The sequence below is a fragment of the Manis pentadactyla genome, chromosome 10, assembly GCF_030020395.1.
Source record: "Manis pentadactyla isolate mManPen7 chromosome 10, mManPen7.hap1, whole genome shotgun sequence".
Classification (NCBI taxonomy): Eukaryota; Metazoa; Chordata; class Mammalia; order Pholidota; family Manidae; genus Manis; species Manis pentadactyla.
The window spans coordinates 48,325,475-48,349,123 of record NC_080028.1 but is presented as its reverse complement, the minus strand read 5'-3'; the positions used below and the strand labels follow the sequence as shown (position 1 = coordinate 48,349,123).

General features: G+C 37.7%; 2 pseudogenes; one reads left to right on the top strand and one right to left on the bottom strand.

Moving 5' to 3' along the window:
• The first annotated feature begins 13,295 nt into the window (after window positions 1-13,295).
• On the top strand, window positions 13,296-14,232 carry LOC130685168 (olfactory receptor 6C2-like; annotated as a pseudogene).
• An 8,083-nt stretch (window positions 14,233-22,315) lies between these two features.
• Window positions 22,316-23,162, bottom strand: LOC130685140 (phospholipid phosphatase-related protein type 5-like; annotated as a pseudogene).
• Window positions 23,163-23,649: the final 487 nt, after the last annotated feature.

Here is a 23,649-nt window from a genome sequence, read left to right as displayed (position 1 = left end):
TTAAAATAATCATGCATTAAGTATTCTCTGCTGAAGACAGAAAATAAAGGAATAATAGAGAAACCTAGAGAAAGTCAGGAGAAAGGGCCATTGAAGACTGAACTCTGTTAGGAAACTGACTTGACCTGTAAGTAATGCCTAGTTCACTAGAGGACAGATCTATAGGTAGGGCATATCACCATCTCCTATATATTTCCATTTTATCAGACACCACAACTTGAAGTAAAGGAATTGTAGGATTTGGCTTTTGTCTATTAAAGTTTTGGAACAAAGAGGCTCTATTCACCATGAAAATATAGCTCAAAAGCAGTCAATTACTTGATCCTACAAGGGAAATATCAACCAAAGTATGGACTGAAAAATATTAATTGGAAACAGTGCTGTATATTGGGAGATCCTGAGATATTTAAAACAATCTCAGTAGCAAAGCAGGCAGCCTTGAGTGATATGCTCCCAGACTAGGAAGCTGCTATCCTGGGAGGAAATCAGAACAGTAAAATTCTTGTAAATAACCAGGAAGACTAATAAACTTAATGTCTCTTCAAAGATAAACATCATTTTGGGACCACTTAGCAGGTGTACATCCCTAGTCCTTTGTCTCTCAACCACCTATAAAACCCCTAGACAATGCAGCACCCCGGGACTCTCTTGTCCCCTCCTGGCTTGAGCCAGGAGCTCTGTCCTCTCACTTTATCTCTAAATGAAAGCCTCTGCCTTGCTCTCCTACCTTGAGTGTTTGCAAAGTTAATTTTTGACTCCACGAACAAGAACCCCACTATCAGTTTGTCTTTGAGAGCATAAGGCCTCACCTCTGAGGAGGTCATAATTACAATGAGACCTAAAAATTCAGAAGGACAGACATATGAGAAGGTGGAGGAACTGAAAAAGGCCACAGTAAATGGAACTTGCTGAATGAGAGAAAGAGTAGGAAAGGCTCAAGTTGGAAAGATGTGCAGGGAACAGATCACAGGGGAATTTACAGAGCAAATAGAAAATTTCAGGTTTATCCCAGTTCAGGAAGCCATTGAAGAGACTGAAGAAGGGAAACAATATCACTCCATGTATTTCTTTACAAGAGCACAGTTGCTGTGCACATAATGCTTTGTTTTCCTCCAGTTTTGAAAGTGAAGTGAGTAGGACGGTGACAGTTAATTTAAAGGAGCAAATTTGGCTGTGGAATCAGAAAAGGCAGAGACTCATAGAAGAAGCAGCTTTAGGAACCTCATGCCTTTCTTTATAATCAACTCTACATTCCACTGTTTTATATTAATCCAGCCATAGAAAAGAAAGAAATCCTGGATGAACACATGGATTTTTAAAAAGTTTACAGTGTTTATGACTAGAAGGTTTATCATTATTAACTCTAAAATCTTGTATATAAAAAGAATACCAAAAACATATGGAGTGCTTATGATATGCCAGACAATATTCCAACTGGTTTAAATGCGTTATGTCATTCATACCTTTTAACAATTCTTTGAAATAAGTTCAGTTATCCTCCATAGTTTTTATTTATTTTTAATGAAGTATAGTTGATATATAGTATTATATTGGTTTCAAGTATACAACACAATGATTCAACAGTTGCACAGAGTATTAAATCCTCACCCTAATTCGTGCAGTTATCTGTCAACACAGGAAGATGTTACAGAATCATTGGGTATATCCTCCATGCTGCACTTCCATCCCTGAGACCAATTTATATTATGACAGAGATTATGTGCCTTTTTATCCCTCTCAGCCTCACCACCCAACCACCACAACCCTTACCCATGGTAACACATCAATCACTTCTCAGTGTCTATGGTCTACTGCTGTTACATTTATTATGTTTTGTTTTGTTTTTAGATTACACATAAAAGTGAAATCATATGGTATTTGTCTTTCTCCACCTGGCTTATTTCACTTACCATAATACCCTCCAGGTTCATCCATGTGCTGCAAATGGCAGGATTTCTTTCTTTTCTATGGCTGGATTAATATTCCATTGTGAATATATACAACATTTTCTTTATCCATTCATCTATCAATAGACACTTTGATTGCTTCCATATCATGGCTATTGTAAATAATGTAGGAATAAACATGAGGGTACATATATCTTTTTGAATCAGGAATTTTGTTTTCTTCAGGTAAATACCTAGAAGTGGAGATACTGGGTCATATGATATTTTTACTTTCAGTTTTTTGAGAAACCTCCATACTGTTTTCCATAGTGGCTGCACCAATTCACATTCTCACCAGCAGTGTAGGAGGGTTCCCATTTCTCCACATCCTTGCCAACATGTTATTTCCTGTCTTTGGAGTGGCCATCCTAACTGGTGTGAGGTCATAGCTCATTGTGGCTTTGATTTGCATTTCCCTGATGATTAGTGATGTGGAGCATCATTTCATGTGCCTATTGGCCATCTGTATTTCTTCTTTGGAAAAGTGTCTGTTCAGGTCTTCTGCCCTTTATTTAATTGGGATATTTGTTTTTTGGTGCTCAGCCATATGAATTCCTTACATATTTTGGATGTTGACCTCTTATTGGATAAATAATTAGTGAATATATTATCCCATAATGTAAGTTGCCTTTTTATTGTGTTGATGGTGTCCTTTGCTTTACAGAAGTTTTATTTGATGTAACCCCACTTCTTCACTTTTGCTTTTGTTTCCCTTGCTTAGTGAGACATGTACAGAAATTAAATTTCTCATGCTTATGTTCAAGAGATTTTGCCTTTGTTTTCTGTTAAGCATTTTATGGTTTGAGGTGTTATATTGAGGTATTTAATTCACTTCAAGTTTTACTTGGATGAACTTTTGTGTATGGAGTTAAATAGTAATCTAGTTTCATTCTCTTGCATATAGCTGCCCAGTTTTCCTAACACCATTATTTGAAGAGACTGTCTTTTTCCTATTGTATATTCATGGCTCCTTTATCATATATGAATTACCCTTATATGTATGGGTTGATTTCTGTGCTCTCTATTCTGATCCAATGATCTATGCATCTGTTCTTATAACAGTACCATACTCTTTTAGTTAGTGTAACTTTGTAGTTAGCATATCATGAAGTCAGGGAACATGACAACCCCAGATTTGTTCTTTCTCAAAATTTCTTTGACTATTTGGGGTCTTTTGTGGTTACATATGAATTTTAGATTTGTATTCTTTACTTCATTGAATAATACCATTGATATTTTGATAATAATTGCATTGAATTTATAAATAGATTTGTGTAGGTTAGATATTTTGACAATATTAACTTCCTATCCAAGAGCATGAGATAGATTTCCATTTATTTGTGTCTTCTTTAGTTTCTCCCATCAGAGTCTTATAGTTCTCTGAGTTCAGGTCTTTCACTTCCTTGATTAGGTTTTTCCTAGGTGTTTTATACTTTCTGATACAGTTTTAAATGGGATTTTTTTCCTTTATTTCTCTTTCTACTAATTCATTGTTAGTACCTAGGAATTCAACAGATTTCTGTGTATTAATTTTGCATCTTGCAACTTTACTGAATCCATCTATTAGTTCTAATAGTTTTTGGTGGAGTCTTTAAGGTTTTCTGTATATAGTATCATGTCATCTGCCACTAGTGACAGTTTTACTTCTTCTTTACAAATTTGGATGCCTTTTATCTCTTTATCTTATCTGACTGCCAAGGCCAGGACTTCCAGGACTATGTTATATAAAAGGGGTCAGAGTGGACATCCTTGTCTTGTTTCTGATCTTAGAGGAAAGCTTTCAGCTTTTTGGCTATTGATTATGATGTTAGTTGTGGGTTTTTCACAGGTGTACTTTATTATAATGAGGTCTGTTTCCCCTATACCCATTTGGTTGAGAGTTTTTATCATGAATAAACACTGGATTTTGTCAAATGATTTTTCAGTATCTATTGAGATGATCATATGGTTTTATCCTTCCTTTTGTTAATGTGGTATATCACATTGATTGAATACAAATATTATCATCTTTGTATCCCTGGAATAAATCACCTTTGGTCATGATGTAAGGTCCTTTTTATATATTTTTAATTTGGTTTGCTAACATTTCATTGAAGATTTTTTCATCTATGTTCATCAGGGATATTGGTCTATAATTTTCTTTTTTGTAGTGTCTGTCTGGCTTTGGTACTAGAGTGATACTGTCATGATCAAATGAGTATGGAAGTATTCCCTCCTCTTCTACTTTTTGGGATACTTTAAGATAGGCAGTTATTAGCTTTCCTTTAAATGTTTGGTAGAATTCAGCTGTGAAGCCATCTGATCCTAGAATTTCTTTTTTGGGAATATTTTGATTACCAATTCAATTTTATTACTGGTAATAAAAATCAGTTCAGATTTTCTGATTCTTCCTGGGTCAGTCTTGGAAGGTTGAACTTTTCTAGGAATTTTTCCATTTATTCCAGGTTGCCCAATTTATTACTGTGTAATTTTTCATACAATTCTGTTATAATTCTTTGTATTTCTTTGGTGTTGTCAGTTGTAACTTCTCCTTTTTCATTTCTGATTTTGTTTATTTGTGTCCTTTCTTTCTTTCTTATAAGTCTGAATAGGGTTTTTCATTTTGTTTATCTTCTCAAAGAACCAGTTCTTAATTTCATTGATTTTTTCCTATCATTTTCTTTTTCTCTATTTTATTTATTTCTGCTCTGATATTTATTACATCCCTCCTTCTACTAGCTTTGGGTTCTGGTTTTTCATCTTTTTTTAGTTCCTTTAGTTGTGAGTTATATTGTTTATCTGGTATTGTTCTAGTTTCTTGAGTTAGGCTTGTCTTGCTATGTACTTACCTCTCAAAACAGCTTTTGCTGCTTTCCACACATTTTTAAACTTTGCGTTTCTGTTTTCATTTGTCTTTATGTATTTATGATTTCCTTCTTTATTTGTTCATTGATAAATTGATTATTTAGAAGTATGTTGTTTGGCCTCCACATGTTTATGTTTTTTACTTTGGTTTTCTTCATGTAACTGATTTCTAGTTTCATACCATGGTGGTCTGCAAAGATGACTGATACAATTTCAAACATTTTGAATTTATAGAGTTTCTGTTTGTGTCTTAATATGTGATCTATTCAAGAGAACATTCCCAGTAGACTTCAGAAAAATGTGAATCCTGCTACTTGTGTATAGAATGTTCTGTATGTATCTCTTAAGTCCATCTGTTCTAGTGTGTTGTTCAGTGCCTCTGCTTCCCAATTTATTTTCTGTATGGATCTGTCCATTGATGTATATGGGGTAGTAAAATCTCCTAACATTGTAATGCTGTCTATATCTCCCTTTAGTTCTGTTAAAATTTGTTTTACATATTTAGGTGCACTGATATTTATGATCACTATATTCTCTTGCTGAACTGATCCCTTTATCATTATGTATTGTTCTTCTATGTCTCTTGTTACTTTCTCTGTTTTGAAATCTATTTTGTCTGATACAAGTACTGCTACTCCTGCTTTTTCCTCCCTTTTATTTGCATGACATGTCTTTTTCCATCCATTCTCTTTCAGTCTAGGTATGTCTTTAGGTCTGAATTGACTCTTTTGTAGGCAGCATATAAGTGGATCTTGTTTCCTTATCCATCTACCACCCTATGCCATTTCATTGGTGCATCAGTCCAGTTATATGTAAGGTAGCTATTGATGGGTGTGTACTTAGAGCCATTTTATCAATTGTTTTGTGGTTGTTCTTTTGTAGTTCCTCTCTGTTCCTTTCTTCCTCTCTTATACTCTTCTCTTGCTATTTGATGATTTTCTTTAGTGCTTTGCTTGGATTTCTTCTTTTTGATTTTTTATGTATCTACTATAGGCTTTAGGTTTGTGGTTACCATATGGTTCATAGATAGTTTTCTAAATATATTGCAGTCTATATTTAGTTGATGGTCACTTTATTTCAAACACAATCTAGATGTAGTACTTCTTTATTCTTCTTATTCCTCCACACTTTATGTATAACATGTCATTATCTACATCTTTTGTGTATCACTTGACAGATTTTGTAAGTTGATTATACTGCTTTTGTTTTTAACTTCATACTTGCTTAGTAAGTAATTGGTCTACTAACTTTACTGTAGGTTTATTTTCACTGATGAAAAATATTAAGACTTAAAGCATTTCCATGTACAGAGTTCCCTTTAGCATGTCCTATAAAGCCAGTTTAGTGGTGCTGAATTCTTTTACCTTCATTTATCTGGGAAACTTTTAATGTCTCCTTCAATTCTGAATGATAGCCTTGCTGGCCAGAGGATTCTCCATTTAGGCTCTTCTGTTTCAATACATTAAATATTTCATGCCACTCCCTTTGGCATTTAAGTCTCTGCTGAAAAATCTGCTGATAACCTTGTGGAGTTTCCATTATAGGTAACTGTCTGCCTCTCTGGCTGCTTTTAAGATTCTCTACTTTTACTCTTTGCCATTGTAATTACTATACATCTTGTTGTCTTCCTAAGATTCCTTTTGATAGGGGCTTACTGTGCTTCCAAAACCTGGTGATCTATCTGCTTTCCCAGACTGGGGAAGTTTTCAGCTATTATTTCTTCAAAGAGACATTCTACTCCTTTGTCTCTCTCTTCTCCTTTGAGACACCTCTTATATAAGTACTGTTTCATTTGGAGTTGTCACAGAGCTCTCTTAACAACTTCTCATTGTGAGAAATTCTTTTTCCTGTTTCTCAGTTTGGTTGCTCTCTTGTTCTGTATTTTCCATCTCATTAATTATTTCCTCTACTTCCAGCAATCTATTATTCATTCCCTCCACTGCATTTTTCATTTCAGTTAGTGTATTCTTCAGCACTGAGTGGCATTTTTAAAATATTTTCTATCTCTTTGTTGAAGTTGCCTCTGAGGTCATTAATTTTTTTCCTCCTACACTCTTGCTGGGAGTGTAAATTGGTGCATCCACTATGGAAAGCAGTGTGGACATTCCTCAAAAAACTAAAAATAGAAATATCATAGAACCTTGTGTCTCCACTTTAAGGTGTTTATCTGAGAAAACAAAGTCTCCCATTCAAAAAGATATATGCACCCTGTGTTTATTGCCCCATTATCTACAGTAGCCAAGATATGGAAGCAATCAAAGTGTCTATTGATAGATGAGTGGATTAAGAAGGTGTGTACATATACATAATAAAATATAATTCAATCATAAAAAAAGAAAAAGTCCTGCCACTTGGCATAAACATGGATGAACCTGAAGGGTATCATGCTAAGTGAAATAAGCAAGGTGGAAAAGACAAACTGCACATGATTTAACTTATATGTGGAATATAAAATCAAACAAACAAAACAAAATGAACAAAACTGTAACAGACTCATAGGCACTGAGAAGGGGCTGGTCATTGGCTGGATGGAATAGGTGAAGGGTATAAAGAGATACAAAATCTCAATAATAAGTTACTCATTGGGATGAAAGTGAAGAATAGAGAATAAAACAATAGTTCTGTAACATATTTCTGTGTTGACAAATAGTGACTTCTCAAGTTGAGCACTTAATAATGTATATAGCTGTTGAAACACTATGTTTTATCCTTTGAACCAAAAGAATATTATATATCAACTATACTTCAATAAAGGAAATATATTTTTAAAAATAGAAACTTTGTGCCTGCCTGCTCATCTCCCATACCTTGCCCCATGAATCTCTGCCATTTAGCTGTTCCTGAGTGGTATTATTTATAATAAACTATCAGTAGTAAGTACAGCACTTACATATTCCCATGGGAAATATTCAAAAGGACAAACATCAAAACAATAAATGTTTATTCAGGATATTACACTTTCTAGAACTTTTTAGTTTTTCATATGTGTGTTTGAATTTTCAATGTAATTCGTTCTTCAAGATTTCTCTTTCTTATAACTCTCATTCACAATGGCCTATGTCCCCACATACCTGTACATCACATCAAATGTGAACAAAACCATCAGTTTCAAATCCTGCTTCACCAAAATTTTTTATTGTCCTTTTTGGAGGTACCCATTTTTTTCTCTTTGCTGTGATGTCCTATGACCGCTGTGTGTCCATCTGCAAAAACCTGCATTACATGACCACCATGAGCAGGAGAGTCTGCAGGAATCTTATCCTGTGTTATTGGGTATCTGGTTTCTTGATTATCCTTCCACCCCTTAGTTTGTGCTTCGGTCTGGAATTCTGACCTGTTATTGACAATTTTATCTGTAATGCTTCTCCAGTATTAAAGAATTCCTTCTCAGATACATGGTTCATACAGCATCTGGTTATATTCTGTGCTGTGTTGACCTTTATAATGACCCTTGTGTGTGTAGTTCTGTCATATATATATATATATATACTGCCCTTTTATTGAGTCCCTTCATTTATACCCTGAGAATTATTCAAGTAAAGCAGTCTTTCCATGACTTCCTCAAAAGAATAAATCTCCTTCAAAGAAATATTATATTTTCATATCACAAATTTTGAATAAAATAAAAATAATTTATGAACATACAGATGAAAATTGAACAATGGGAATTTTTCAGTCTCATACTATTGAGGAGCAATAAAGAGAGTTGAAAAGAAAGTCTATTTGCTTTATTTTTACTGATTCCACATACCTGTGAAATCCTATGGTATTTGCTTTCTATGAGTATTTCACATAGCACAATACTCTCTAGATCCATTCATTTGTTATAAATGGCAAGATTTCACAGCTGTGCAATGTTCCATTATGTATTTACACCATAATCTTCTTTATATACTCTTCTATTGATGGACTCCTTGGGTGCTTCCATATCTTGTCTATTATGAATAATGCCACATTAAACAGAGGAGACATATATCTTTTCAAATTAATGATTTTATTTTCTTTGGGTAAATATCCAGAAATGGAATTACTAGGTAATATAGTATTTCTTTTACTTTCTTTCCTCAGAAACCTTCATATTCTTTTCCATATTGGATGCACCAATTTATATTCCACCAACAGTGAACAACGGTTGCCTTTCTTCTACATCCTCACCAACATTTGTTATTTCATGCCTTTTTTATAATAGCCATTCTACCAAAAGTTAGTTAGTATCTGATTATGGTTTTGATTTGCAGTTCCCTGATTAGTGATGTTGAGGATCTTTTCACGTGCCTATTAGCCATCTATATGTTTTCAGTGGAAAAGTGTCTATCCAGGACTCCTGTCCATTCTTCAACAAGACTATTTGGGAGATTTTTGGGGTTGAGTTGCATGTGTTGCTTATATATTTTGGATCTTAACCTCTTATCACATCTGTCATTTGCAAATATATCTCCCATTCCATAGGTTGCCTTTTCATTTTGTTGATGGTTTTCTTCACTGTGAAAAAGCCTTTTAGTTTGATGTAGTCCTGTTTGTTTTGGGGGGGGTTGCTTTTGTTTTTGTTTTCATTGCCTGGTAAGACAAGTCCAGAAAAAAGTTTACCAATACCTATGTTCGAGACTTTGCTGCCTATGTTTTCTTTTAGTAGTTTTATGATATCAGATCTTATTATTTAGCTCTTTAATCCATCTTGTGTTTATTTTTGTGTATGTATAAGATAGTGATCCAGTATCATTCTTTACCATGTAGCTGTCCCGATTTTCCAATACTATTTTTGAAGAGTCTGTTATTTCCCCTTGCAATAAAACCTCTTTCCCTTTCAAGAGGATAAGAAAATTGATTTTTAGGAAATATAACCTGCCTTCATCTTCAGCTATAACTTGTTAATGCTGCCTCACAATAAACATGAAATTAGAACAAAATTATAATATTCCTTACCTATTATAATCTGAGTTTATTAAAACATATGCAAATAATGATTAATGTAAACAAAAACGTAGCCAAATAGTCTCTACTGATAATCAATAGAATTTCTCTTTGTGTAATTGTACCAAAGACAACAAGGCAATCCACGTAAAACACAAATATCACTGACTTAAAAACATCAGACCGTGTCTCACCCAGTGAGGGTGAGAGGGGTGAGATACTGGAAAGAGTGGAACAGTGCAAGGGTGAATTCATTGGAAGTAGCTGCTCTAGTTCTTAGGGCATTTTCAGATTCATGACTGTGATGGGTTAACAATACTTGCAAATTCTTTGTTACCTTCCCATCAGAAAATGCAGTTTCTTTCTGATCCCCTTTAAACTTTACACGCTCTTTGACTTGATTTTGGCCATTAGATTGAGGTAGAAGTGAAGTTTTGTCACTTCAGTGATCAGGTCATTGGAGCCGTGTAGCTTCCATCCTCTCTTCTGGAACATACCCTGGGTGAATCCAGGTGTCATGTGAGAAGTTCAAATGCCCTGAGATTGCTGTGCCATGAGGAAGCCAAGCTAGCCTTGCAGAGGGGCTGTGGTGAGGGAGATGCGTGCTCAGCCCCATCTGATCCAGCCATCTTAGTTGTTGTGACATGGGACTGAAGAAGCCATGTTGGGCATCAGCTCATTTGAGGCTTCACATGATTTCAAATCCAGTCATCGCTGATTACAACTAAATGGAACTCCTTTGTGAGAACCATACTCCTGCCACTATGAATGATGAAAATCGTTGTCTTATCCACTAAAATGTAGGGTGATATGTTACACAGCAATAGACATTAAAAAATAGTGTGTAGGAAATTGCTTTGCTTGGGCAGTGGGCTACCAGGGAACCAGCAGAACTCTTGGTGGTCTTGTAAGGATAGAGATACCACACTGGATACTTGACAGCCCTGAGAGAAAAATATTCTAGCTGTAGAATGTTCTATTTTTTCCTTTCTGTATATTCAAAAAGTGTAAATTAAAAACAATAAAAAACCAAAGACTTAGGTATAAAAATAATGGATCAAAAATAACAATACCCTCAATAAATATGTATTGTATTTTCAAAGACTGTAAGAATGATAGAAGTCTGGAGGAATATATGTAATGGAGAGGCTCTAAATTGATTAAGATAGTTTTCAGTCAGGCTGTTAAGTGCTCGACATTTTATATATTATTGTTAATTCACAAAGCAACATTTACAAGGTAATTTTAAAGTCTTTTTTGTTGTTGTTTATAATAGCCATTCTACCATTCCATAGGTTGCCTTTTCATTTTGTTGATGGTTTTCTTCACTGTGAAAAAACCTTTTAGTTTGATGTAGTCCTATTTGTTTTTTTGGGGTTTTACAATTACATAAACAACATTGTGGTTACTAGATTCCCCCCATTATCAAATTCCCACCACATACTCCCTTACAGTCACTGCAAGGTTGGTTTAATATTACAGAACCTATTTATGTCTCACCACTTTAATTGAATTAAAAGAGAAAAATATAATGATCTCCACTGATGTACAAAAGGCATTGGTAAAATCATTGTGCATTCATTAATGATTTAAAAAAACTTAGCAAAACTAGAAACTTCAGTACTTCCTTAACATGATTAGAGAAAATATATAGCAAAAACCATAGTGAAATAAAAAATGCTGTCTTTTACCTCTGTTGAAATTGGAAGATGTTTATCATATATTTTTAGGTAAAAATGAAAGATTAAATGATATTTGTAATTAAATTATTTGTATAAATAAAATATATAAAATGTATACTTATGTATATGTGTACATAAATATGGACAACATTTGTAATGACAAACATCAAAATAATAATGCTTGTTTCTGGATGTTAGAGGTTCTGTGAATTTTTTCCAGCTTTTTGTGTCTATTTTAAATTTTCTACATCAAATATGCATTATGTGTGCTATCAGATGAGAAGGCTACCTTATAACTCATTGCACTTCTTGAACTATGTGTGAATAAATAATGAAGACTACTTTCTGATTTGTAATTAGAATATTATTTTTCTATGTCTGGATTGAGTCTGTTGTCATTATTGCATCTTTTTTTCTCCAGGGATATTAACACCACTGGTCCTTGAATTGGGATTTTTTTGCCAAAATAAATGTCATTTTAGATTCACTAGAGAGCTTTGGTAAAAGGCCTCCAAGGACGTCTTTATCAGTTTTTTTTCTACACACTATTATCAATGAAGGAAATAAAGAGGGCATTTAATGTAAAAATATGTTTGCCCATTGAAAATCAGAACACCCACTCTTTTGAAAAGCTATAGAAGCTTCTTAACTTCTCTTTGTTTTTAAGCTTTGTTGTCTTCCCTTTAGTTACCCAGAATGCATAGAAATATTTCCTAATCTAAAAACAGGGTGTTATATTTTGTAATTCAGAAACCATGTGAATATTCACAGTGAGTATGGCTTCCTAAGTACAAGGGCCTAAAAATGCACTTAACTGCTCCTGTCTGTAATTTTTTTGTTCAGTTGGAGTTTCACTTATGTCATTTGAGGTACAGCTTCTAAGTGAAGTGATGAAGAATGTCTGAGGTAGGTACTGGGTGTTTTACTAGTAAGGTACCTTTCTGTTTATAACTGATGGTGAAGCTATTTATGTTCGCCTAAATAATATATTTCACTTTATATGTGTTTCACTTTAGGAAGGAAAAGAAAGTATTAGTTTCAGACTTTGTTTTTGTTACTTTATTAAGAGAATCAGTAATTTCTGAGATTCTTTATAGAGCAAACAAACCATCAGATCAAACATGTGGGCACAACTCATTTAATGCATTACTCAACTGGTGGAATTCCAGGGACAGCGGTTTGCTTGGCATATGGAAACAACTCCCCAGATGTCTTCAAAAGTCTCCTTTGTCTATCTTTCTATGATGTCTCTCTCTCTTTTTTATCTATCAAGTGTCCATCTGCATATCTACCTATTCTTTTTATCTCAATTATCAATGGTACAAATTCAACTTAAAAATATCTCCCTCTCTTTCAACACTGGTGTCATCTATTCACCAACTATCAACCACTTAAACCCATTTGTTAATGTCTCTCCCCATTTTTGCTACCTGGGGGAGCTACCTGGGAGATGCTACCTGAACAGCTAAATTCCTTCTTGAGATGATCAGAGACTGGCTTCATAAAATTAGAAAAATTGTATCTGTACAGTCCTCATTATTTCCTTAATGCTATTGTGAGCATTTTATGTTAAAACCTCACAATAACTCTACGACGTAGTATTATAATTAACTCCTTCATACAGAGGAAACTGGTAGCACAGATTGGTTAAATGACTTGCCGAAGGTTACCCAGCTACAAGATGACAGAGAAATGATTGTGAACCCAGAGAAACTGTCTCCATCTTCTCTGTGGTCTATTCAGTGGAGTTCAGGGTATCACCTCATGAAAAATGAATTGTTGGGTTATAGAAGGAAAAGCGTATGACTGGTCTAGTTGTAATTTATAGTCTCTATTTGATCTATCATGTTTGACATTGCTCCTCAGATCCAATTTCTGTGAGTTTTATGTAAGACTGGCAAAAGACGAGTCAGTGATGAGAAACCATTCAACGATCACCGCGTACATCATACTGGGGTTGACAAATGACCTACGGCTGGAGATTTTCATTTTCATATTTATGTTTACCACATATATGTTAAGTATAATTGGGAATCTGACCATAATTTCACTCATTTTGGTGGATTCTCATTTAAAAACAGCTATGTATTTTTTTCTTCAAAATTTCTCTTTCTTAGAAATCTCATTCACAATGGCCTGTATCCCCACATACCTGTACAGCATATCAAGTGGGAACAAAACCATTAGCATCAAAGCCTGCTTCAGTCAAATTTTTTTTATGGTCCTCTTTGGAGCTACGGAATTTTTTCTGTTGGCTGTGATGTCCTATGACCGCTGTGTGTCCATCTGCAAAACCATGCATTAAGTGACCATCATGAACAGCAGTCTGCAGGAACCTCATCCTCTGTTGCTGAACATCTGGTTTATTGATCATCCTTCCACCCCTTGTTCTGAGCCTTAATCTGGAATTCTGTGAGTCTCTTATTGACCATTTTGTCTGTGATGCTTCTCCAGTACTGAAGAATTCCTGCTCAGATACATGGTTCATAGAGCAGCTGGTTATATTCTGTGCTGTGTTGACCTTCATAATGACCCTCGTGTGTGTGGTTTTGTCCTACATATACATTATTAGGACAATTCTTAGATTACCCTCTGCCCAGCAAAGGAAAAAAGCCTTTTCCACCTGTTCTTCCCACATGATCGTGGTTTCCATCACCTATGGCAGCTGCATTTTTATGTATATCAAGCCTTCAGCAAAGGATGAAGTGGCCATTAATAAGGCAGTTCCTCTGCTTACTGTGTCTGTTGCCCCTTTGTTGAACCCCTTCATTTATACCCTGAGAAATAAACAAGTAAGGCAATCTTTCCACAATACTTTCAAAAGATTAGTATTTCATTCAAAGAAGTAGAACAGTATGCAGAAAATAAGAATAAAGCATCAGAATATGGATGAAAATTGAAACTATTGAAAATGGCATATTTTGACTGGAATTAAAGAAAATTGAGAAGAAAGTCTAAGAAAAAACACTGAAGGACCCAGCATTATGATATAGGCATTTTTCTACTCCCTTGAGACTACTCACTCATTTTACCTCTGTCTAAACACAATTCAATCAGCTCTACTTAGTCTCCTCAAATGTTCACTAGTCACTATCTTGGGTGTGGACGCTACTCTGGACATGTAACTGCATTCCCTCCTTGCATCACAATGTGTTTCTAGAATATAAGTACACTGATTTTCAGGAAATGTAAAACTGCCTTTATCTTTTCTTAGGCTTTTCAGTGCTGTGTCACAGTATATAATATGTGAATTTGTACAAAACTAGAATATGATAATATTCTGTGACCATTCCTATTTGAATGTATTAAAAATGATGATAAAACTACTGTCAAAACTCCAAGCAATACAAAGAAGTATAACTATATAGCCTTTCGGGTTTACTAATAGATTTCCTTCTCTTCTAGTATTTGCTTTGAGAGCTCTCAGGAAAGCCTGGTACAACACAAAAATCATTGGCTTAAAGCATCAGACTGCTAGGGAAACAGTGAGAACCAGAGGGCCAAGACTCTGCCAAGTGTAGAACTGTTGAAGGGTGAGCTGATTGCATGTAGTTAAATACCTCTAGGGGCCTTTTCGGATTCATGGCTGTGGTGGATTAAATGTTGTTTCAAACTCTTTAATTTGCCATTTCCCCATTGGGAGATGTGATTTCTTTCTCTCCCCTTAAACTTGGTCAGGTCTATGACTTACTTTTGATCATGCAAATGCAGTAGACATGAAGTTGCATGACTAAGAGATAAGCTTTGCAACTTCCACCTAACATTACAGAGATGATTATTCATCTGTCTCATTACACTTATATATGATTTTATGCCCAAACAATCCATATATAATCTAATATTTTTTAACTTAAAAGGAAAAATTATTAACTGTAGGCTCTCTAGTTATGTTTCTCTGGCTTTGTCACTGGTGGTTTTAAACTAGATTGGAACATACACACTGGGGCAGGACTCATGCTATTAGGATTAATGAATCTATACTGTTTGGTCTGAAGAGTTTTCAAAGGGCTTGGGTGCACTTCCCTTTCTTGGTGTTTTTTACCTTATTTGTCTCTTTCTGGTATTATTACGGAATTGTATTTCTACTTATAGGCATACATTTTTTTTTACAACCTATTTTACTAAGTTCATGATTACTGTGCTGATGGAAGCTTTATTTAGGCATTAGATGGGAGAACCCTTGCTTTCTCAAGACACTGAACTATTACAGTCCCATACTGATTTAGATGAGGCCACAATTCTACTCCAAGAAGCACTTATTTGTTTTAGTGAGGATACTTAAGGCTTCAATAGTCACAGTCAAAAAATGTGGCTTTGTGTTGCTTGGTCCAAATCTGGCAGAGGATGGCAATGTTTTTCCAAAGAGAATTTTACAAAATAATTTATATTATTATAGTATTAGATTATTTAAGAAAGTGTTTCCCATTATGACAGTTTTGGTGAGAGTGTGGATTTTGAGCTGGTTTTGTTTTATTCCATCAAAGACAATGACCTCATGTCCTGCACATTGCCATCCCTGCATAGTCCAGGTATCTGTCCCCAGCATGAGGGGAGTACAAGTGTCCCAGATCACTGAAAGGTTGGCATCCACAGAAGGCAGAAGGTGAAGACAAAGCACCTCTGGGCCACCACTGATGGAAGGCTGTTTGCTGTGCATGAAGGAGTTCTATTTCCTGGCCTCAGCTGCTTTACATAAACAGCCATGTGTGTTGTGGAACTTGGGGAAGAGCAGCAATAAGGATCCATGTAGATCTTCTGGCATCAGTGAGCCAGGTTCCACCTTACCCAGTCCCACGGGGAAGGAGGCTCTGAGTGAAGGTTGGCAGAGCACTCCCAGAGAAGCAGAGCAAAGCCATGGTGCATGTGCAGGGGCCAAAATTAAGAGCCCCTTGTGCCCCAGGCTCTCCTGACACTGAAAGATGTGCGCAGGAGAAGGGGGTGCTGACCATGGGGGGGAAAAAGCCAAAGGAAAGAACAGCTCTCTGCCTGTCTGGCCATCTCCCTGCTCCCTGGGTAAATTTCCCATCCTCTTTTCTCTCTAAGCTCCCAGCTGGAGATGACATGACTTCCTGGCAGCTGTTATACACCCTAATCTTCAAGTGTTAGGACACCTTGGTCTGTTTTAGAGAAAAAGAGTGCCTGAATCCAACTGAGAGGATTTAATCAAACTCACTGTGAGATAAAAGGTTAAACTGACTATATGGATGGAGCTCCTCACTGATTCAGGGTACACTCATTATCACTTCCAGTGCTAAATGTATGATGAATTGATGTGCTCCTTCTTGTCCAGTGTATGTTCATAAAGTGTCAAGAGACATTGCCCTGTTTGGGACCCTGTCACAGGTAGAAAGGTACTCAAGCACACGACAAGCTCCTGTGCCATTAACAACCAGTTAGTGTGTCAGGATTTATTGTGGATGGCTTTATTTATTGTGGATATATTTATCTACCCTCCAAGTTTTGTTCCATAGATGATGTCCATTTGGTTGGTAATTCAAGAAGGCTCATTCTCACTTGCTCAGACTGTAGTGTTATCCTTTCTCTGCCAGCAGGGAAGTCTGAAAAACTGCAATGAAATCAGATGGCTTCTTACAAACTAAAATGCTTGGGAACCTGTGGGCAGATTCCCAACCATTCACAACTCTCATCTCTCCAGCATTCAAGAAAAACTATATTTTACAAAGGAAAAAACTCAGTGTTTCTGATGCAGAAGCCACCACCACATGCCGGACTTATGACCCTTACCGAAGTTGTCCTGTTTCCCTTGAGGTGAAGGAGACCACATTACATGGGACACTGGCCCTGCCCACTCATGGCAGTGGGACTGCATGGTACTTTGACTCCTCTAGGAATAAGTCTTGGTGCTGCTGTTCCTCTGCTTACACCTTTTCCAGTTATGATATTCCTGTTCCATTCAACATAGCCCCACAGTAATAATTGTGGCTCTTCAAATACCTATCATTTTGTCAGCAACTCAGACCCTCTATAATTGACATGGCACACATTGAATTGCAAAGCTACACAGCAGTGGGCCAACAGTCAACATGTTTTATGGATATTCGATACAGTCATACAACTATAACTAATAATAATGCAGAATGTATTGCTTTAAAGGAGTAGACCCTGTCCTCAAGTATACCCTACCTGAACATCAGTTGCTAAATAGCTAATAATTAATTATTAACTAATCAACCACAAGTGTTCTTCTCTCCTGTCATCAGTATTTTTTGGGTAGGTTACAGCAAAGCCCTAATAAGGAAGGCATTGTCCACCAAGCAACCATCCTTAAGTATAAACAGTGCATCCAAGGCAGGAGTAAGCCAGACTGTATGAAGAGGTGGCCTGAACCCCTTGTTCAGCTGTTCCTGTGCTGGAGTCTGACAGAGCTTCACACTTGTTGGGGTTCGACACTTGGAAGCACTCTGTGTGCCTGGGCCTGGTTGACACATGGATCAGCCAAGTTAAAGCAAGCAGCCATTGATGAAGATGATTACATTGGACCCCTTCTCTCTTGGAGTGAATGACATGTCTGGCTTACTTGGACTGAAATGTTTCAGATATGAGTTTGCCTTCCTTGTCCTCAGTGCCTTGTCCAGGATCAATGTCTGAGAGTTTATTCACTATCTGACTTATCTTCATGGGATGCTACAGATTATCTCTGCATTTCAAGGAGCCACTTTATGGCAAAAGAGGTTGAACTAAGGCACAAGACCATGGTATCTCCTGTCCCACCACACACTGCATCACCCAGAAGATGAAGCCCTGCAAAGGTCTCATAAAAGACATTTGTTTAACTCGGGTACCAGTGACATCCTGTGAGGATAGGGCACTGGTCCAAAGATGAAATATGTACTTGAAACAATGATCATTAAAGATACTGATTCCTGATAGGTAGGATACACAGGCCTAGGATCCAAGTGATAGACAGACAAGTGGCCCTGGCCTCTCTTTCTTCAGTGAAGCATTTGTTGAATTTGTGCTTCAGGTTCCTGAGACTTTAGGCTTTGCTGGACTAGAAATGCTGGTATGAGTGTGAGTGGGGAAATACTTCTACTAGGGAACAAAATAAGTTTGCCACTAAACTTCAAACTATCCATTTTGCCTGGTTGTTTTAGGCTACTTATGCCAGGAGGCAATCCACCTGGTTGGTCAGGGCCTCATGTGCAATAGATGCTTTCCAATGGCCACTGATGTGGGATACAGAGATATGCACACTTGTTGCCTGTCCCAATTTCAACCTCTCCAATCTTCGTTGTTTCAATGTTCAGTCTTTATTAGGCCCCAGTAGGTTGCCAGGAACTAGTTTGAATCATGAATACATTTTTGGTGTAATGGAATGGATTTGCTCCATGACTTTTGATGTCCATGCAGGATCTCCACTCTTTGGTCCCCAGACATTACATCCAGCAACTTCATATAAGATGAATGCTTCTGGCAACACAAGATTTGTAAGCTGATATGGCCCAATAGCAGGGCCTCTTATAGTTCAGCCTGAATCTGCTGCAGAGCCTCCTTATACTCACCAGGCTGTGTTCAGAGTGGGTACCTTTGAGTCATCTGACAAATGTGTCAGAATTGCTTTCCCAAGGGTGATATGATTTGTGTGTAGTATGAAGATGCCTACCAAATGCTTCAGGGTGCAGGAGTGAATCACTTGTCCTTTACCCTTGAAGGAGGTGTTTTCAAATGTTCCTGATAATGGACCTCTAAAAATTTCCTCATATAGCAGGCTCTGAATTTGTGTAAGGTGAATCTCCCACTTTCCATTGTGTACACTCTTACCTGACAGCCAGAACACCTGCAACTTCCTGTTCACTAAGTCTAATTAACACAGTGTCATCATTAAAGTGGACCAGAATAACATTCTGAGGAATGTCTGGATTATTAGGTTCCTTTTGGTGTCTAAAGTGATAGAGAGCAGAATCAACACAGCCTCGAGATGTGACTGTTAATGGTTTTCTATCCATTTCAGTGAATGCAAAGTGCCTTGGATGCAACTTCTTTATGGGGACTGAAAAAAAGCATAAAATGAAATTCTGAATAGCAAATATCAGAGGTGGTATAGATCTGGTCTTCAAAGCAGCTAGACAAGTTTCAGTTTAAGATAGGTCACCATCATCACTGCATCACCCATACCATAAGTTTTTCAGGACCAAATGGGTGAATTAAGTAAGGCTCAGATGGGACCTATCAATCCTGCACTGTTTAAATGTTTTAGGGTGCCCCTTATCTCTGCCATTCTCATTGGATATGTTATTACTTCTGATTTACTAACCTGGCCAAGGCAGGTAGTCTTAGGGCTTTCACTTGGCAGTTATATTTTGGTATTTACTCCACAAGTCAGAAGTTACCTGTAGGAAGGGCTCTGTCATTTCTAACTTTGCACATTCTGATGATACTCAAGAATCAGGGCAATTAACTAATTTGTGAATACAGAACTGTTAGACACACTGTGAGCTAGTCTTGGATAAGGACTCCATCTATTGCCTAATTTCACATCATCTGAAACATGTTGATTGCATTATTGATTTTATACCTGACACGTGTCTCAGCTAAGACTCTACCCAATAGTCCTAGAAATGTCTACAATTCTCCTTTCTTCAGTATTCATTTAATTTGGTGAATGCTTTTCAGTTGTTTTGGGAAAGGACTGGACTGTTCACTTCAGTTCTTTCTGTACTTCAGAATCTTGCATTGAAGGCAATAGTCTGCCCTTTATTGGAGGAATTCTGAGCCCAAAAAGTAGATCAGTTCTGAGAACTGGATGGAGAATCATGAGTTTTCCACTGTGACAGCTGATATTAGCCTGCTCATGCACTCTTGTTCAGTTTTGGTTATAGTCAGTCAATATCCTTGGTGGCCTTTTATCTCTTGTACTCTTTGCACCACATGGTCCACTAGGCATTCCCACAGATCCATCCCCTCATATGCGGTGCACTTTGGGTCCCTACTTTCTCTTCTGGTGCTGTACAATAATTCTATTACCCTGTCTTTGACACTTAAGTTCTATTGTCTGGTGTCTGTTTTACTGGAATCCTGTGTCTCCTTTGGAAATAGGGAATATAGTTCCATAACAACCTCTACTCCTGTGGAGGATCTCAGAGGACAGTCAACACTGAGTGTTTCTGTGGTGCCCAGTCTCCTCCCACCAACGCATTCCTTAGTGCTTTAATGAAGGAGGATCCTCTCTGCCTGTCTGTGGGACACAGTCAGTTAGTTGGTGCTTTCATCAGTTTTAGCTAATAAATGTATTTTCCATGCTCACCTTTTGGTTTCTTTGAATCTTCATTCTTTATTCCAACTTGGCAGTTTCAGCAGCTCCGCTTTATTAGCCTTGGTCCATTATTTTACACCTTCAGAGAGCCATCACAGAATATCTTCATACCATGTCCAGATGTCCATGCCTGAGGTGATCCTGAATTTTCCTTCAATGCTCTTCCTTATCCAGCCTCATAATGCGACTTCTCTCCAAGTTCATCTTTGTCAAGATTCACTCCCAGTCCTGCCATTTCAGTTTCTGAAACTTGTTACTCTTCAATGAATAGTCCTATTCCTTTCATAGCAGAACATTACTAAGAAGAAAGTGGATATAATAATAGGCGCTGGGATTTTTAGGATGATGACAGGAGGGTATTATGGAAAACTTTTCTCAATAAATTTGGTTAGAGAGTAGATAAATTCTTTAAATTAGTTTTGTATTACTGGTAACAAGTGACCCAAAACATAGGAGTTTCAAACAACAAACATCTGTCAGGTTCTGTGGGAAAGTGTCCAGGCACAGCTCAACTGGCTATCACGGGGCTGCAGTCACAGTACCATCCAGCCCGGGCCCATCTCAAGGGTCAGCTGTGAGAGGGTCTGGTTCCTGTTTTACTCCCATGATTACTGGCAGGAGTCAAGTCCTCACAGGCTGTTTGCCAGAGACTTAAGTTCCTTGCCATGTGGACCCACCCCCCTAAATAAATGGTTACTCACAGAATGATAGCTGGTATCCCAGAGCCAGGGCTCTGACAGAAAGAGAGCAAGACAGGACAAAAGCCACAGTCCTTTTATAACTGAATCTCAAAAATAATGTCCTGTCCATTTTTTTCCAAATACATAATTTTTAATTATGATACATTACTTATTACAGTAAAAATTGGCATTTGCCCCTTCAAAAGCAGAAGCACCAGACTTAGAATGTATACTATCAATGATATTTTGAGTGAAACATAGCATAATATCTAATGTGCAAATATTATTTTAGTATAGTACATACTTTCTAAAAGTAAAATAATTTCACACGCTGAAATCTGTTAGAATGGAAGTAATATCATGCTGAATAAAATAAAAAATCGCCAAGGGGACCCCGGCGGCCAGCGAGTAGAGGAGCAAGGGGGGGCACGGCGCTGCTGTCCTCCAGGCCCGGGTAGGGCTTGTGGTAGGCGCTGTCATGGCAGAAGCAGCCCTGCACGTTCACGGCAAACGTGTCCATGACTTTCAAAGTCCACTTCAAATGAAATGTGGTATACTGGTGAACAGACAAATGAATAATTTAAAAAGCTGCACTAGCCCCAAATGGAGGGATTTCTTATACAAATATGACTTGTGTTGAGGTTATTTTTCGCATAGTCTCAGTGATTCTGCAAGAAACTAAAGTGAACGTTTTATTTAGGAATCAATTTGTTCAGTAGGTCATCACATTATTGAGCACCTACTTTCTGCGAGGCTTTGCTGTAGGGACTGGGGATATAGAGAAGACAAGACACAGTCCTGCCCTTGAGGAGCTCACAGTCTAGTGGGGGAAACAGAGAAGTTGACACTGGTTTTTAAATTAAAAAATTTTAAGAAAACTTTATAAACTTCTTTTGTAATCAAACAAACTTTGGGTGTTATGAATGGATGGTGAAAAGGGATGATGCCCTAAGCAGTGAAAAACCGCTTGCTTCAGTATCATGTAACTTCTGCAAAGGTGGTGATGTGGTTCTTTTCCAAAGGACTTTCTACTTGAGGGATACTGATCATTGGCATTCGGGCCAAATCATCCATGTGTATGTGCTCATTTTCTGGTTGTCTTCCTTTGAAAGTATTTACCACACAAACAATCAGAAATACTGCTATAGATCTTCCACTATCACATCTGACCAGTGATTTCGACATTCTGCTACTCTGTTGAGTCCAGTAAGAAAGGCCAAACATATTAATCTCAAACACAGAACAGGCTTAGCAAGTCTTGTTCCTTTGGCTTTGATTGTGCTGGTCATGTACATTGTCAGATACATAGCTGCATAGACACTGAGAGCTGCTTCTTTGGATGGAAATGTTTTCCTTGCTCTCACGATGAGATCTGGCTTGCCCGTGCAGGCCTCTTCCCCACTGATGAACTGGGTATACTGCTGACATCCAAGTGCTGTACAGTTGGGCTTCCACAGGGCAAGAAAATGTGGAGCCAGATTCGCTGAAACTACTTGCCCAGCATTTACAAAGATATCAGTAGCAAATAGCCCAAATGTATAAATTCCAAGAAATCGTACAGTTCACCACACCAGTGGGTTTATGTAGCAACAGTCTCCAGATAAAATAGTTTTCTCCTGGTTTTCAAAATCCCTTGTGGCTAGTTGTAGACAAAACACAGCAGTTTCTCCAACTATTATCACAAACATGGGTAGGGTTTGCAGGAGGCGCTGTCGTGGCAGAAGCAGCCCTGCACGTTCATGGAGAACGTGTCCGTGTACTTGAAGTAGTAAGCCAGCATCACCGTCCCTGCCATGATCACCATCTGGAAATGGAGCATGCTGCTGGTGATGATCCCGGGCCGGGCTGAGTCACACCGAGCGGGCAGCGGAAACGCCGGGGCCCCTCCTGGGTCCTCGAAGGCAGCCACCGGGGGTGCAGCAGCAGAGGCGGTGGAAGGACGAGGCGGGGAAGGAGCGGTGGAGCCGCCGGAGGAAGACACGGAGGCAGGTCTAGGTTTCCAGGCGCCGGCATGCTGCGGCGGAGGCAGCTACCCCCAGACGAGCCCCCACTCCCCTCGCCGCCCCCCTCCGGCCCCTGTCCTATCCATTTTGTTGCAAATGACTCTGTTTAACCCCCATTCCAAAGAAGGGTATTACGTAAGGGCCTGAACAAGGAGTTGGAGACCAGGGGATCTGTTTTGGGGGTTGCCTACCACACTCAAGACAGTGGCTTTTAAAATGGAAAAATGTATTATAATCGTATAACCTTACGACTAAGGAAGGGGGTGAATATGGCAAAAAAAAAAAAAAAAAAGAATCTCAAAACACCAC